Source organism: Anopheles stephensi, chromosome 3, assembly GCF_013141755.1.
Source record: "Anopheles stephensi strain Indian chromosome 3, UCI_ANSTEP_V1.0, whole genome shotgun sequence".
NCBI lineage: Eukaryota > Metazoa > Arthropoda > Insecta > Diptera > Culicidae > Anopheles > Anopheles stephensi.
This window is the reverse complement of record NC_050203.1, coordinates 22,656,780-22,675,592: the sequence shown is the minus strand read 5'-3', so window position 1 is coordinate 22,675,592 and position 18,813 is coordinate 22,656,780. Positions and strand designations below refer to the sequence as shown.

The window sequence follows — 18,813 nt, the reverse complement described above, 5'->3', positions numbered from 1 at the left end:
ACTCAGCGTGTGGTGCGTGTTAAAATTAACGTGTGTAATGTGCTTTCATGATGGTACGGAAAACAAAACACAACTTCAATGTCACCGTTTCACAGCATCGTGGCTTGACTTCCAACCGTCGTCGGGCCCAATTAGGTGTCATGTCGACAGAAATTTGAGGATCGCTCGCATGATCGCCATATGTGTGCCGGCTCATCCTGCCGATGAACAAAAGTGAACGTGATCGCACAGTTGGAAAAGATCTTGAACCTTGAAACGTAGCAGCAACAGTATCGCACCGACCGATCTTCGTCCACGTCGCACCAGATGTGTGTTTCGCACGCAAGTCGTCGTCATTTGACATCGTAATAGATTTGGATTTTGGTGCTTGTGACCTGTCCCCGTTCCGAGTTCGCAGGTCGTACCATCCAAATGTGCTTCTCTAATTGTTTTTCGTGTGCACTTTCGTCGTTCCAATTCTCGCTGTTTTTGTGTGTGTGTGTGTTTTGGGACCAATTCCAGCCCACAGTTTTTCCAGCCCAAGCCGTGTGTGAAAGAGTGTTCGCTTTTAACACAACCCTGTACCCTACATAATATCGTCACTAGCAAACGCTAGCACAGGAAAATTCGCTCGGTTTTCGCTGTTGCACACGCACTGATGCCGGAAAATGTGCACCGATGGAAAACGGGCCGACGCGAAACGACCGGTTTCTCACATCACATTTTCGTGTAAGATGCGGCGATTGGTATTTTTTTCGCAAGCCACAGTATCAGCACCGGTAGCCACATTCATCTCCCACACGACGACTACATTAGAGAGCTGCTGGCGACTGGTTTTTTTCCGAAATGGGTTTTTCAGCGGAGCTAGTAGCACCTACCATGAATTCACATAAATAAAACTAATGAAATAAAAACGAAGTCAGCGGGAAAGTGATGGTGGTTTGGGTTTCAGTTTTTCATTCCACTTCGATAAAAGTGAATATGTGGGTAAGTAGTGGATGGAAAAGTGAAACAAATGGAGGACGGTCTAAACGAGAGAAGAAAAACAAAGCAAAACAAAAACGATAACACCGTTTAAAACGTGACTAACATATGCTTCTGCTAAATGAATTAACACAGAGGAGGAGGAAAAAAAAGTTAATTAATTGTTTTGCGTAGTGTTTCAAAAAAACACAAAACGACTCTTTTGAAGCTTTAAAAAGGGTCATATAAATAAAATACTTCTTTGATAAAAATATTGATGGAGCAAAAAATTGTTGTTAAATCTTTCGCCTATTACCAAAAATATAGTTTTTAAAAAAATGTAGCATCATTTTCAAGAATATTCAGGTAAATATTTGTATTACAATCTTCAGTAAAATATTCTAAGAAACTAATTGAAACAACTTAGTAATAGAAATTTGAATAATAACATAAAAATGAGGTCAAGAAAAGTGAAAAAATATCAAAATGTATACAATTCAAAAAAAAATAAACACAAAGGAAACAAAAATATAAATCAAACGATGACACACTTGTTAATGTTACTTGCGTAACGTTAATATCGTTTTGTTATTAAAGTCGTTGGTAGCGACGAGAAGTATAGAAATAAAATAATATTTTCATGTTTACCTATTATTTTGTAGCTAAGATGTTAATACAGTGCGTAACACTACAGAAAGGCTACTAGTTTCTGAGAATAGCTAGAAATAGGACATCGGTTAAAAGGGGCATTGTGGGCAACAGCCGCAGATCTTAGGAAAAATCTTTTATAATAATATAATTTGATATATATTTTGAAATTCTATTAAATTCCTCATTATATAATTTTTTTTGGTATAATTTTATCTTCTTCTTCTTTCTTGGCCTAACGACCTCTTAGGTTATGCCTGCCATTACCGGCTTACTAGACTTAATGATGCCTCGTAGAAGGATAGTCAGTTCTCACTTTGGGGGAACGGCTTAGATGAGATTTGAACCCCGGTCCTGTCGTATGAAAGCAGGCACTGTTGTCGTCTGTATCACAGGGCCACCCAAACGTTATCACGTTTTTATATTTTACACGTTTTGAAAGCTATTTTTACTACCGTATATTAAAAAAAGAGACCAACGAAGAAAAAAAATCTAAATTTACGAAATTTTTCATAAAAACTTAAATAATTGTATGCCAGGGTTCATTTTCTTTTTGCATTTGTTGAAATTATTTAAGAGCCATTTTTACTACATGAATTTTTGAACAAATTTTAAAATTATGATCAAAAACGTTCGATTTTGGTAAATGGTTTTATAGTTATGATATATAAAGTAATGTTTAACCCAAAGAAAAACTATTTATAAGTGTGCGTAAAAATATACAAAAACTATGAAAAAATGTGTTGTTTTTTTATTCTCTAAAACTTTGTTAGACATTGCTACGAATGCTTCTAACTGTAATTCTCAAAATACGAGTGGTCTTATTGCTGTGTTACGCACTATAGAAGACAGGCATGAAAATAAAGACATTAATAAGGGTGAAGAGTTGAATGGTATTGTACAAATAAAAAGGATCGAAGAATAAATAAAAAAGGACTGTAAACTCAAATCAAACAGAAAAGAAATAAAACTATAAATTGCTAGCAATAAACGCTATAGCATTTAAATCAATCATTAATAATTACTATAGATATTATAGTAAATAAACAATAGTTCCAGTTGTTTAAAGAAAAATCAGCGGTTGGACAGCGCTTTCCCTTTCAATGTTGAATTCAATGTATAACAAGCCTTATAGAACAATCAACCAACTGACGTTGAAAGATACTCGTGTCTTTTGCCAATTATTTAAAAATGTTTGTATCTACCACATGTTGGCCAGAGTAACAGAATTTATTTAAATGTTTTAATGCTGTTTATACGCAACTTTACAATTTAGCTAACCAGCGCACAATGCGTCCAAAATTGCAATCTTCCAATTATTGTCGCCCAAAACATTCGGCCTATAAATTGGTACATGAATTAACCAAACCCATCGTAAGTGAACGTTCAACGCGTGTAACTGCAGGGAAAAAAAGCCATAACTTTTACACCAACACTGCTGGGTTTTGTTTTCTGCGCACACACTGCCAACGAAACATTTGCCCATTTTCACCTGCTTCTCAGCGCTCGAAACAGTGCCCTGGGAACGAACGTATCATCGATTGTGTCCCCTTGTGGCCCTTTCCCTTGGAGCGAAAAACAAGTTTTCGAGGGTGTGTTGAGATGCAGCGCGGAAATCGTGTATCCAATGCGCACACATGCTCACAGAGGAAGGCTGATGGCGGGAGTGTTGATTTCTATGCAAATTCTTCCTTCTCTTCTCGGTGACTCTGATGGTAGGACCGGAGTTGGTCGAATGAGGCGCTCCCGTATCACGCCGGTTACATATATCTTATCATTATCAGCACGCGCACATCTTTTCGCGGTGTACGGGTCGGCCGCGTACAGCCAGATCCCGGAAGCGCGATGAATGACGCGCGTGGTAAAAGAAAGTGAAGTTAAACGATAAGTGCAGTGGGCAAGTGCAGCCAGCAGACCAGCGTGCGTGGGGGGGTGGGGGGAAAAAAAAGGAGGCAACTGGTGGAAAGTGACAACATGACCCGATGAAGGTATAATTTAAGACACGTGTGGGGGAGAAGAAGGGGAAGGTCTTTTCCGATAATCAGCTGGCGGAGGCTGGCTTGCTGGTGTATGGTGGAGCATTTTCCTTCCTCGAACCTCGTTCTTGAGCCGCACTCTGAAGAGCTTTAAAAGAGCGACAGAGCGAATTTTCCACCCGAAAGCTCTCTCCCCTTTTACTCGACTCTCTTTCTCTCTTTTGTCTGCGAGAGAGAGAGCGAGAGATTTCTTTTTCTGGAGAGTTGTTAACAGAGCGCAAGAGCACCCATCAAGTGGAGAGTTGAATGCTCTCACCCTATTCGGGGAGCTGTCAAAATCGACGACGTGCCTCTTCTGTCATATCTTCAGGCTTTTGTCGCCTCTTGACAAACGGTGGAGGATAGAGAGATACCGATGGATGCTGGGAGTGACGAACCCTCCCACGTGTACCCGATGTCCTCCACCCCCTCAAAATTGGGAAGGATTCCCAGTCTTCCCCAAATCAGGCGACTGACCTGATTTCTCGTGGTGCGCCAGACTCTCCAGGTTTTCCAGACCTGGAGATATCCAGCAAAACTGGGGATGGGATAGGGACCAACTGTCGCCTCACCAATGACGTCATTGGCTACGTTCGACTCCAGCTCCATTAGACCGTTCCGAGCAAAGCACCACCGCCCTATCCCCAATCCCGGTGGCTAATGGAACGAACGGGTTCTCGGCTAAACGCTACAGACGAGGTGAAAGATGCATCTGACGGTGGACAGCAGAGTTATGCAACTGGCAAAGTGCAGCCGGTATTCCTGGGATTCGATCGATCGATTCGAGCTGGTCTTTTGTGTTCGCACAAACGTCATCGGACCTCACGTCACGTCCAACAAGTGCAAGCTGGATGTGGTTCGCCGACGACCTGTGTGTCTGGGGTGGAAACGTTGTAAAAATACTTTCCGCTTAATCCAATTATAACTACCAAACCATAAGCTCTGGTGGATGGATAGGGTTTTTTAGGAATGGGTAACAGGTAATGGCGCTCGTGCATAACCGGAGAGCATAACACCTCGAAGCCGTGTGGTAACGCTAGCTCCAAACTAGCCAAGAGAGAGCCCAACCTACCGATGTCCTACGATGGTAGGCTTTCGTTAAAGCAACGTAAGCACTTAGTTCCTACGTTTTGTTTGTTTCGCTGTGGTCTAAAAGCGAAGTGTTGCCTGCTCAAAATTAGATTCCTTAGATGCCGGGAGTAAGGGAACGGATTTTTTCTCTTTAAACCCCCGCTGAACCGCGTGCAAAGTGCGAAGGAAATTGGATCCCGACCGCGTGGCCTTCCTCGCTCCCGGCCACGGCACCAAACAGGAAGCTAGAAAGCTGCCGTTACCGTTCTGCGGTTTTCGGTTGGTTTTGCCACATTCCGATATTGTTCGAACGCATCACAACAGGTAGGTCGATGATGCACATGAGAATAAAAAACCGGCTTAGAAATGCACCAACAACGTGGCGTCTTTTTGGCTTCTACCAGATCAGCCCATCCCGGTGAAGGCTTGTCCATGGAGGTCGTGCGTTTGTGATGTGATCCTACCGAAGGGGGCTCGATTTACCGTACTGGCATCGGGTTGGTGCAAAATACCGGTGGCAGTTGGATCCATTTCGAACTAGACACCCGAAAGGGAACGTGATCGTGGTCGGGGGGGTCGTGTTTCTTCTCGCCACGAGCACTAGCTGGAGGGCTGGTTGTGCTTTGGCAGCCCGAAAGGGGCCGTCACATTGCACTAACCGTGGTGGTGTGATACCGAGCCGTCCCCGGGATATCGACCGCAATAAATTGGAGATGGGCTGACATGCGGAGGACACGTTGGGGAGGGCAGGCGGGGTGCGCATATCGAATGCCGTTCAGTAGAGGTGGTTGACTTTTTGCAAACTGTACCGTGGGCAGTTTTGAACAGTTTCAACAAATTAAGCTGTAAGAAAATCCAGGAAACTGATACGTAAAGCTCGTTTAGCCGTTATCCGAACATCAGTTGCTTTAGAAAAGAAGCAAGAGTTAAGAATTCATATAGCTCGATTAATCGCTATATGAAGACAGAGATCTCAGGCCGGATGTAGAATGCGTCTTTGGATGTGCAAAAATTAACATGCAAATTAAGACCACACAAACCCACGTCAGTTCCAAAACCCGGAAAGATTCATTCTGTGCGTATCCGTCCGTGGCGCCTACACGTCAAGAAATTAGTGGAGATGAGATTAATGCAAGAACGACCACTTCCCGTCAGACGACGTTAGCGTAGTTAGGGTACCGGATGGCGTGGGATTTTTATTCGACTTCGAGAAGAGATGCAGATAAGAGAGAGGTCCTAAAGAGATGTCTTGCATATGTGTGGCTAATGAACGAAAAAAAATGGCAGAACAAGACTTATAAAGAGGGAGTTAGTTCTATTAGTTCTTGGAAGATATAAGACAAATCCACCAACAGATTGTTCATGTAGACTGGATTAGTGGGACAACATTTTTAAACTCCAATAACTCGTAAACACGAGCCACACCTTGGAGCAGTCCGGGGGAACAAGTGCACCCCGTTGGGACATCTGTGCCAACACTTTATTATTTATTGTTGCACACTCTCAATTGGACCCGGCGACCCTAATTGGGTAGCAATTGCCCTCTCCGTGTTCCAACCGGCCAAAGCAACACGAACGAAGCCGCAAATCGCAAACGTTTCAACGCCGAGCGCCATGTTGTCCCCAAACCGCCCATCAGCACGATAAGGTAAATCTCTCGTGCTGGAACTCGTTAGCTTGCACCCTTCGCTCGGTGGTGCACACGTCGTTTGCTGGAACGTATCCCATTTGTCCTTGTTGACAAATCGATGTGAGGCGTCGTCTTGTGCGCTGCGAAGCCAATGATCCCGGGCTTTAACTATGCCAGGCTGTTCTATATTTGCCCACCACACCTTCGTTCGCTTCTCTCTCTCTCTCTTGATCGCCACTGCCCGCGGACGCGTCCCACGGCATCGGAAGTCCTGGAGCAACACATCTTGGATGCGATTATTTTCAACGATTGACACGAATGCTCGTCGAATAATGAGTTGCTCGATAGTGTTTGTACGCGTCGACAGCCAACGTGGGACGGCAGGAACAGTAACGATCCTAAGCCATTTATTGGTGCAAACCAAAAGAAGGACACAGTGTCAGCAACCTCGAATTAGGGCTAGACATACCACACACACACAGAGTGACAGAGTGCCATTGTTGCCGTGGTCAACTCCGAGAGTTTTTTTCTTGGCACGTTCCAGAAAAGTGTCAAACTGTCAGTCGGGTACAAACACAACGAAAGCACAAACCATACCGATGGGGACATCGTCCAAAACGTCGCGAGCTTGAAGATGAACTTTAACAACCTCCGAAGGAGGTTAAGCATCCGGATCAAGCAATCCTTGGTATGAGTGGAGGGGGCGCGTGTGAACGTGCGGGATAAAAACTCTGCACAAGATTTATAATTCGTATGACACTCTCGAACATCTGGGACATTAGAGATAGAAAAAAAGAACCGGGGAATAAATCTTCTCGAGCGGAGCGCTACTCGACTTGAAGACCAATGTAAATGTGCTCCGTTTTTGTGTCAATGAGCTTTGAGTGGCGTAAATTATGGGTGGATCAACACATCTATCACCGCACAGGACGCTTCCACCCCTTTCTGTGAAGCGATTTAATAGAAGGATCACCCAGAAGTGGTTGACCCCTGGTACAGTACAATAATGGTCACGAGTTCAATCTGGAGCAACTTCACGTATTAAGAATTCAGGTTTAGAATATGTTATCGGCTTAAGTTTTTTTAAACTTTTATGTATCCAGATAAGAAGATCCTATGTCACCAAGCCACACTGGAATGAAGTGGATAAAAATAATTAAAGAGAGAGCTCCGAAGGACCGGTGAGTCACACATCTCAGACTATGATGCAATGAAAGTGATGAGACTCTTTCGTTGGGGAGGATATCAGCCCTTACTCCGAACGGTGTAAAGCTTGAACTTTCCATTTCGTAGTCGCTGTCCTATCTTCGGATTCCACCTAATGATGTAGAGTCCTCCATTTTTTTTTCGCTTCCTCAGTCACGATTCCGACCTCTTCGATTGGTCTCTAACGTTCCGGTAAGATTATAAGGCATTTTAGAAACGGGTCAAACTTCGGTACACTTCCGTCTGATCGCTATTACATCATGCCAACCGATTATATGCGCGTGCTGCTTGATTGTTGGGGCGGGATTTCCTTTAAATGGATTCCATTTTTTCCTCACAAATTTCCAGTCCCTCTTCTCGGTCAGTTTTCGTTCCATCTGCTCAATGGGCGATAGGCAACTGCACCGATAAGCTTATGACCACCCATAGCACAACTTCAGCTCTGGATTACTGCAAGCAAGCAAAAAAAAAAAAACGATTGGAACAAAACCTGACATCATCTCGTGGTGATTAAAATATGTCGCATATCAATTGCTGCTAGTTGGTAGGAATCTCATTTCGTTTTTTTTTTTTGTTGTTTGCTCAGTTTGTAGGGGAAAAAAACCCAGACGCAAATGAAACAATGTTTTTATTTTATTCCCAGCCAACGCAGCGCAGCTGGTCTGGCATCGTGGCACATCTACATAATTGCCAACATTTTGTGATTAATAATAATAATGCCCAAGGCCCGCCGTGTACCAATACAAATTAAGCACCATACATACATTGCAACGGGGAAGGGCGGGGTGGTGTAGTGCAAGGTGAAGGTAAGGGTTTTCATTAAAAATTTACATCCCCATGCACTCTCGGTGACTCGGTTGCGAGTGTGAGTGTGTGTTGTTGCTAGGGCAACAATTTTGCATTCATCGCCCGATGCAACTACATACAGCAGGGGCAACATTGTTTGAGGTTTGTTAGTATCCTGGTAATAAAAAAAACGAGTCCCCACATACAGACACAAACGGTGGCACAATTCATCTTAACGCCTTGCTGAGCGCTTTTACGCCTGACGTTATGCTATACGCTGTTGTTTGGGCGCGTTATTGCAATAAAAAGTCGTGAAAAAGTCGTCGCACCGGTGGCAGCAGAAATGAGACGCTACTCACGAGAGCATTAATGCAACGGTGGTGAGGATCGGTGGATAATAAATCCTGTTGCAGCCTTCCCCTGGTCACCGGCAGAACACTTTCTCCCGCCCTCCACACTGAGCTCTTCACTTGAGTGAAGAAAATCCTGTCCGGAAACGGAAATTGGTGCAGTTTTCCTTTCACCGGTTGAAACCGGATTTACTGGTAGAGTTGATGCCTTCATCCGCACAAACTGTAGTGCAAGAAGAGAGGCTGCTTCCTGCCTTATCATTCCTCCCTCACCAGCTGACGAGCTTGCTAAGGCCCAGACTAACGAGCGTGTGCCTTGTGAGACATGGGTTTGTCGATAATTAAATTGTTGCCTGGCAGTATGCAATCCGCACGACATTGCTGTATGCAGCACTCATGCAACCAACTTATGCTATTAGAATTCTTTTTGCCATCCCTTAATAAGAGTGCAGACAAGGCCCCCATCCCCGGTTGGGTCCTTTGCCTGCCGACACGCTCAATGTAATTCCGGTGCAATGCACTTGCTGTTCCTGGTGGCAGCTTCTGTCGGCTGTCTATCCCTCCGGCTGTATGGGCGATGCTGATGCAACGGACGACTCGATTACATACGGTCTGGTGCATCACGTTACGCCTTCCTTACGTCCGCCTGCCCACCGCCTTCTCCCACAAACGGACCGTCGCACAGTCTGGTCGGTGTTCAACAAAAATTCATGCAAATTCTAGCAGCCCCCATGTGACGAGAATCCAACGAGCAAAATTTTCCTCTGCCAGACGAAGCATAGACGAGTCTCAAACCGACACACACATAAGGTGGAAAAAAATGGTGTTAAATAATTTAGTCTCTTTAGATTGGGGCGCACCCTCACTTGGGCGGCACGTGAACGGGAACGCCCTTACGAATCGTACCGACCGTGGATGGATGAAAAGAACGAACTCCAAATCGTGCAGAAATTCTGGCAAACCCATGGAGCTGTGCGACCAAACATCCCACCAAATTATGAGTAGAAGCCATGAAGAAAATCATCATTACTCTCGGCTGACGCAGTCAAGGCCCGGGGGGGTGAGAAGGATCAGCGTTGGCAGGCAGTCGTTTCGTAGACAAAGAAAAGATGAAACAGTGGCAAAAAGGGGAGGGAAATCAATAGCGTCTGTCATCTTACGGCAATCAGCGCTTTACATTCTGGCCCGACGCTATTGAGCTGATGTTTTTTGTAAAAATCTCCGCTCTCTGACCGTTTTTTACGATGCGGTGGAGTTTCAATTTTCGTACGGCAACGTAATGCTTTACCATGCCAGGTTTGATGCAGCTTGGCAGGAGTTGATATGTTTGAAGAGATTGCTTGGAGCAGAAAAAAGGACCCAGCTCCATTGAAACCATTGGATATGAAAAAGGATGATTTTTTGATCAGATATTTGTTCTTATACTGCGCGACGTTGGATGCTTTCGGTGCTCCGCCGGCATCATGGCTGGAGGACTTTCGGTAAATTATGTTTTCCTTGTGGGGGGAGGGGTGGTTTCCCCGAATGCTGAGGACGATGATGACTTAAGCTAGTCCAAATGTTAGGAGGTTTCTGTATATTGTTGGTTAGCAAACTTAAATTTAACAATTTGAGATTAGACGACTTTCATCACACCAAAATATTGGCAAAGATTAAATAGAGCATAGAAATCACTGTTTGGTTTACAATTTCCGATAAGTGCCAAGATTTCGATCCATACATTGGAACTTTTGAATCAATCAAGGGGTTCAACCTTGTAACGTTATAGTCATATAATGGAATATTTAAATTGTGCTTTGGAACTGCTCCCGCGCATATAAACCGCATAGATAGCTTTATACGGTGTTCAAATATTTGAAATCGCTTGTTTTGTACTGCGTATTGCATACCTACAAAGGCAAAAGGACAAACGAAAGGATAGAAAATCCAACTAGGCTGCTGATGACAAACAGGAGCGCCTAAATGTATGCAATACGCACAATAGCAATACAAATCAGCGAATTGTGATCTATTTTTTAAGGTGATGAGCAAGGTTTTCAGATGCCCAAAATAAGTAAAACAATTACTACTTTGTATAAACCTCTTCTTCCTCTTCTTTTTAAGTGGTATCTCAAAAATTAAAGCCAATGTATATAGACCCCCAAAATAAATTCAGTAAACCAAGCAGATGATGCGAAAGTTATCTTCAACAAGCAAAGAATACGATTCAGTCCGGAAAACGATTTCCTTCGTGTACAAGAATAATAATCGAAGGCCAAAATTATATGGTGCAACAGTTCATCGACACCAGAGCCCCATCTAGATTCAACAAACAAAATCAATTGGTTTGAGACTGCCGAGAGCCATTCGTACAATATTGGCTTAGTTTAAGACTGGTTTTCATTTATGCATCCCTCCCGAAACTACAGCTTTCTGGCTCCGGCACCAGCAAAGTGAATAATTGCGTCCATCCGGTACAGAACGGAAGAACAATATGGAGCTGGAGGATGAGATTTTTCCTTTTGCGGCCTAACATTGCTGGTGGTTTGCAGTGTTTTCACTTTTCATCGTTTCCTGTACGCCTGGCTGCCTGCACTTGGGTCGATTTTAAGGGGCTGGCTGGCTAGAAGTAGCCGATAAGCGGCACCCATCGTCGGACAATAAAATACACATTATTCGCTGGAGTAACTTGCACCTCGTAGATGGAACATTCAAATGCCTCTTGAGAAGATTTTTTAAGAAAATTGGATGCCTTATGATGATAACATTCTCCTTTTCTATGCCATTTGCAACAAATGGTCACTTGGAACACTTTTTACATCATTTTTGAGGTTATTTTATTGTTTTGCTAGTCAATCCCGTTCCCTTTGCTTCTCACTTTCTAATTGAGCCCCATTAAAAGGGGACGGTTTTGTGTGCGCATCATAACCGATAAGCAATTGAGCCTATGAGAAGCTCAGTGAGGAGGTGAAGTCTCTTCCAGCAATCGAGCACTCCCCCCCCCCCCCCCCCCCCCCCTCCAGGCCACATAATGATTGGCCAATCAATCGCTGCATTCACCCGTGTATCACCCACGTGTATCATCTGAAATTGCAGCTGCAGGATGAGAAGGGAAAAAACAACCAGGAGAAGAAGTAAAAGTATTCCCAACAAAAAAGAATGAAGCATGTGATCAACCATCTGGGTGATAGACGTGATAGCCACATCAAGTCCAACCCGTATCAAGAGCCCTGCTGTGGTTTCTGTTTCGGTCCAATGTTTCGTCCCTGTTTCTTCTCTAAGCCATATGTGCCGTATTCCGCGGAGTGATTGCTGTGCTCTATGAATCGAAACACAAAAATCGAGCATAGCAAAAACGCGGCCTATTATCAGCCCTGCGGCTAACACAAAAGGGAAATCGGTAGCTTCCCACTAGACTCTAGAGAAACATTAAATCGCTCTATCGCTCACTTTTTCCTCCCAAACAGAAAAAAGAGGAGCGATTAGAATGGTGATCGAAGGGTGGAAAAAAGGGGGAAGAAAGAGAAGGAGGGATGAGGGAAGGCTAAATAATTCTTATCGCCTATAGTTCGACTTCCGGGAGCCATGGAAGTGGAACGTGTGTTTTATGGGTCTCTCGGCACTCGATCCTCCCGCGGAAAGCAGGAGCTAAATGCAACACATATTAATTATGGTTTTTTGGGTATTATTCCAAGACTAAACCTGCCGGGAATGGTGGTAGAATTGGTGTAGAACAGGTGATTGATATGAGGGTGCATTTTTGGTATGGAAAACTGAATTAAAGGTTAGATGAAAATTAAAAAAATATTTTAATACAATTCGTTAAGTTCTGTTAAAAAAGTTGAGTTTCATGAAGTATATTGATATGCCTAAGTTCTGCAAAAAAATTTTCGAAGAAATTTGGAATCATTCATTCTGTTATTATTTGGTCCAACTTTTTTAAGATCATTCCCAAATCAAACACCTAGAGGTCAGCCCAGCATGACCACCTTCCTCGGGAAGTGCCCGAATTGCCGATAGGGTTATAGCAGGATGAGCGCACACAAAAAACCTAATCCGTAATCGTTGCGATATAATTACACCGCTCCTATTACACCACTTTATCGGCACAATTTATCGTACCGGACATGGGGAGCTACGCGTTCGATACAACCACCCATCGGTCAAGACGGAAGCCTTACGATGCTCCCTTTTGCCTTTTCTACGATCGAAATGCCCTCGCCAAGAACGCCTCAATTAACGCCTCGTCGCACTCACCCGAACAAACGCTGATACGAGAAAGACCGGCGGACGTCGATTGAACATACCAGCGCACAAGAAACGGAGAACGCGTAAAAGCTTAAAACGTAATTTTCGTTTCCTTTTCGATTGGCTGGCGCCCACCGGGATCGGGCCACTGCGGTAGTGGTGAGCTTTCTGATACACCTGAACACATCACGCGATGCCCGTGCATGATGATGTGGGTTAATTGCTGCCGGGTGGTTGGGGCGCGATAAAGAGAGTTATTCGATTTGTGGTCGGGAAACCGATTGATCGAAACGCGGTTAAACAGGAGTGTAAAATTAATAAAATTGAAAAATCAAGTATCATTTGTTTTACTATTTTATAACGAAACCGGCATTAGAGGAATATTCGCCACGTTCGGTCCATATGAAAATGGAAGGTAAATAACTTACTGAAGCGTAATGCAGTCAAATAAAGTCACCGAGGGCTAGGTTAAAGGCCAGTTAGTAACATTAAGGAACCAATATCGAATCCCATTCGTAGAAGCGTCTCCTTGAATGCTGGGGAGACGTAACAGCCTCGGGTAAATAAACTCTAGGAGGTCAGAGTAAGACCACTCGAGGTGCCAAGGGTCAAATTGCATTATTTTTTCTAAAAACTCTGATTTACTGAATAAATACAAGTTCTCTGAGGTTCTCTTGGCCTATCTGCAGAAAGTACTCGATTCCACTCACGGAGATTGAGGCCTAGGACGCATCTTCTGTCCTATGTAGATGGCCTCAATAAAGCTTATGGATTGAACCATCATGTGTCATTCACATGACTTGGCCAACCCACCAGGAGTCCTACTAATGAGACTTGGGCCACTTTTTTAAAGTATAAAGCATTGCTAGAACTGTACCAAAAGATTAGAAATTAATTCGAAAATTGATTTGTTCACAGAGCAGCAAAAACGCTCTTCAAACGCTGTTTAACGGTTCCAGGAGCATAAACCCGCCAAAAGATCGATTTTAAGATTTTTTTAATAAATAGACGCTGAAACACAACGAATAACGGTTGTTAGAACATTGCATTAGAAGGTTTAAAGAAGAGTTTACCTTAGCTTTTTGACATCATTGAATTTGAATTTTGAGTGCAAATGGACAAAATGGTTGTCCCATCTTCAACAACCACTCCAAAAATGCTTCACAACAATGGACAGTACCGTTGGGCCTGTCCTCAACTTACTCTCCACAATCTCCTTCAGTTACCACTTTTCAAGCCTTCATAACATATAATCACTGTGCTTCACTGTTTTGCAAATAATATTCCTCCATCCTTACGCTTTTTAATCGATGGATGTGTGTGTGTGTGTTTGTGTGTGTGTGTGTGTTTTTGTTTGAATTGTCAGTAAAATTTGCGTATCTTTGTGATGTGCCGCCATTTTTTTGTATCCACCATTTTACACCACCCCTATTCTTATAGCCTCCCCTTCCTCCCAAATCCATAGCTGACATGCAAATTATGTGTGTGTGTGTGTTCACGCTGCAATTATAATTATTATACGCTTCTTTTTTCGTTTATTAGGGTTTTGTTGTTTTTTTGCACACATGCTCAGCTCGATTACACCACCTGTTCTGCCATTTTTTTGTTGTGGTTGCTCAGTGGAGCACTGGCGCCAGAAGCATCGTAACACCGCAAATTTTGCGAATCGATCGCAAAAATGTTTGAGATGATAGCGCGAAAAAAAAAGACTTAAGCCGCTTCAACCTTCTCAAGATATACCCCGAAAATCATAATCAAAATGGCCGATCAAAATGGTCGGTTCGTATCGCAGTTCGAGAAGATGGGGGCATGGATGGATGAGAGAAGGCGTACGTTAATCTAGAAAATAGCCTAACAATTGATCTCGACGCACACACACACACCAACAAACCGAATAAGATGCACCGTGTGACCGAGTTTGTTAACATGTGTTTCTGCTTTGTGTGTGAAAAGCTTTTCTCACACACCAACCCGCGTGGTATGGTAATGATAACGCTTACACTTGCGAGCTTCAACTTCGATCTTGATACGCCGAGAAGCGGCAAAAGAAGAAAAGGCAAGAAAAGATGACCCACAATTTCTGCGTCTATTTTTAATGGATATTTTATATAATTGGCATTATGGCAGTTATGGCCGCACGCCATCATGCTCCGGTTACGATCGAGCCCGGGATGACATGCACAATGAATGGGTCGGTCGGGCAGCAGCATGCATTGTGATGAATTAGTTTTCTTTTTTAATTTTCTAGTTTTTTTTTAAATAGAAACCCAGCAGAGAGTGGAACGGAACGGAACGGGGAGATGTGTAATGCTATTGTTTATGTGCAGCAAACTCATCCACCCACCCACACGTGGCGGATCGGGCCGCGATCACAGTGATTAATAATATTTGTTATTATTTAATATATGAGATACGCGAATGGGGTGGGAAGCTGAAGGTGGAGAACATTGTCGCGCACTGCATTTGTTGGTTGCTACCGTGCTGGTTGTATTTTTGCATTTGCTGTATTTTCTGTTTGCCTTTTTGATGATGATGCAGGTCAGGCACAACCTACAGCCACAGGCACCGGTGGCACCGTAAAACTGGCGTGTGGGATGCCAGTTGCTGGTGGCATGTAATTTGTTGAACAATTCGCTTCCAGAGTTGCATAAGTGCTGGGGTGTATCAAACAGGGGAAAGCAACTGCTTAATACACCATCAATTGCGATATAACAGTTTAATTGAATTATGAGGAAGAAACATATTATAATTATTATTAATATCATCGAATAATATGTTTGCAATATCCGAAAATAGCTTTGCCCTACTCAGAAGTTCACCCCTTTTTTTGTTGTTGTTAAAACTGTGTACATGTTTTTTAATAAGATTGAGAAAATGAACGATAATTTAATTATAGAGTAACATTTAGCTCTGTCATACCTGTATTTATTATTCAACAACTACTGCTTGCTTTGCCTAAGCTAACGAATGCGTCATTCGTTTAAAATATAAATTGAGAAATAAATTATATAAAAAAATACAAATTAGCATTTTGACTTATAACAAACTAAAACAATGAAATCAAACTAACAAAACAGAGAGCAAAAATGAACATACATCAAATTACAAACTCCTTTTGGTTGTTCCTCTACAACCTCAAAAGATCTTGACAGACTAGTACCGGCTTCTTTGACTAAGTTTTGCCCGAAAATTTTAATTTGAAAATTTTTATTATATGGTAAGTGATCGATGTGGAATATAGCTTCTTCTAGTTATTAAATCTATGATCAATTCAATCCCACTAAATCAATTTAAGGCAGCAATATAATACTTTTGCAGTCCTACATACATCCTGCTGCCTTTAAAAACAAGCGCATGAAAGAATTACTTTTTTCATAAAAGGGTTTAATTCACAATTCTTCATAAATTCTACTGAAAAATATAGAGTAAAAATTACTAAAAAAAATTCAAAATAAATCCTCACTGGTAAATTCCATAAAAGTTCCATCCAAAATCATCAATCATAATAGGGCTACTAAAGAGGACTGTGCCAGCCATTTGGAACTTTCGCTATCGTTTCGGCTCCTCTCTCTAGAGAACGAATGGTCTGGATGATATTTTGATGAAAATGGGACAGAAATATTGAAACCCTTAAAATCTTTAAAGTACAAGAAAATTGTAAAATTTACCACCAAAAAAGCCCTTATCCAATGTTGATGGCATGGCAATATTCATAAGGCCTCTTATGATAGGTCAGATTGTTTTTAAAAAAATAATTAAATAAATTAGCGAAATTCTAACGTGGGCCTTGAAAATCTTTTTAAACAGCTGACGAATGCAGTTCCATGCAATGAAGCTGAATCATTCTGTACTGTAACGCTCATGGTGATCTATGGCTCACAGTCGTGATTCAAACGTACAACAAACAAGTTGCTAAGTCATACGTAACCGACTATTTTCACTGGATAAAATTCACTAGCTAAAGTAGTATAAATTTTGAGCGTATGAATTTTGCTTAGATTAGGCTTTATTATTTTAACGGTCAAACGGTAGATCATTGGATGTACTTTTATGGTAGACGACATAAGCACAATATATGATCAGCTAGTAATATGTCTCTCATAGAAGCATGCTGCACTAAACACCTCGCGAGAAGCTAAATCTTAAAAATTGCTTCAAATAATTGTTTTCTTCACAATCCTTCGTGGACTTAAATGATTGAAAGTAACTCAATTTTCTCACCTTTCGTAGGCAGTTGTTGTAGCCCTAATTGTCTTCGGAGAAGGCTTCAAGCTGTTTATCTAAATGATACATGCAAATTCAGCAAATTACCATGTAATGGAGGTTTTCGCCCTCCCTCCCCTGAGAAAAACAGCTTTCCACACCCAAACACCCCACAAAACAGAACAGCAGCAGCGGCAGAGAGATTGCAAAGATTGCAGAAAAACACACACACACACACACACACACCCTAACGACAATATCGGGATGCAGCAGAACGGGACAATGATAAACGAAACCGGGATCGACAAAGTTGGGCAAAACCCCGATTTGAACAGGACATTGATTTATGTCTTGCCCTTCATCCCCCCTTTTACTCCTATCCTCCCTCCCTTCCAAGCTGCCCGCCATCATCATCATTTGGGTGCCTTTGGCGCAAGCGGAAAACTTTGCTGAATGAAGATATTAATCTAATTACCGGAATGACTCGATGAATCCGGTTGCTCGTCAACCCGTCAAAGTAGTTTTCCGTTTTTCAGCAGCTCCTTGCTATTTGCTGGGAAACCCCCCCCCCCCACGAACCTAAGAGGGAATCACAACAACTCCAGCAACAGCGCAAGGGATGAAATTGTGGTTAGTTTAAGGTTATGTAGTGATGAGCTTTCGGTTCTCTCTTTAAATGTGTGTGTGTATGTCGTTCCTTTCAGCATACTCTCTCTCTCTCTCTCACTCACTCTCGCTCTCTCTCTCTTTATCGCTTTCCCACCCAGTGTTCCTCATGGGAGGATGAAAATGATGATGGCGATGAGCGTGAGCGTGCTGTGGTGAAAATCTTAAACTTCCCTCACCGCCTACTTTATGCCCTCGGTAACTGGTTTCCGAACTCCTGGAGCTTCTGGAGGTCCGGTGACTTATGATCCCCATTTGCGGGCGGATGAAGAACGGTGCCATATTTATTGCTGCTAGTAATTGCTTAACACACAGCTCACAAGTCTCGGGAGAGCACGCATAAATTCATTGAAGTACTTACCTTCTTCGCCAGCGAAGCGATGCCGAGCCAGTTACACCGACATGATGCGTATTCCTTGGGAAATTGATACACTCATACACACGCACGTTTAGATTAATCACCTTTTTTCGGTTGCTTATAAGATAATTTAGAATTTCAATCAACTACACTGCCACAAATCCTGCTGCCATCACTTTCTGGGACCGTTTTTGCTTTCGACGGCGATGCTCAACCTAAGGACACTGCACACACAGCGAACCGAACGCCAGAAAGACACTCCCGCACCTTTATTTCACAACTAGCATAAACACGGACAGGACCCCGATTTTTCACACCGATTGTCTTTGCTTGTCGTCTCCGGGTGGTTGCTACCGCACACCCGGGTGTCGTCTCCGGTTCACACAACGCACACCCCGACCGATTAATCCGAGCCCGTGTCCTTTGCACATCCGTCACGGACACTACCACTTTGCGTACTTCAAGCTGGGCGCCTCCATCACGACGAACGCCAGGATCTGCTGGTGGAGAACAAAAAAGGAGGCTGTTGCTGTAGAAACACGGTAGGCTGCAGATGTGTTGGAACGGGAGAGTGGCCGCTCTTGAGAGTGGCGTGAGAACGCAAGAGAGCAGATGAGGCACGCAAACACACAGTGGCATCTCCTAAGCTTTGGTTGCGATGAACTATACCCCCAGCGCAGGTACGCCCGCTGTTCCCGGGCAGGGTTTGCT

At 43.1% G+C, this 18,813-nt stretch overlaps 1 protein-coding gene across 2 annotated transcripts in view; it reads right to left on the bottom strand.

The window, feature by feature from the left end:
* LOC118509121 (homeotic protein female sterile) overlaps positions 1 to 18,569 on the bottom strand; it is a 59,076-nt gene extending 40,507 nt beyond the window's left edge. For both annotated transcript variants that reach the window (XM_036049306.1, XM_036049307.1), the window contains exon 1: positions 18,106 to 18,569. The gene's annotated coding sequence lies outside the window, so the exon portion shown is untranslated. The remainder of the gene's footprint in view (positions 1 to 18,105) is intronic.
* Positions 18,570 to 18,813: the final 244 nt, after the last annotated feature.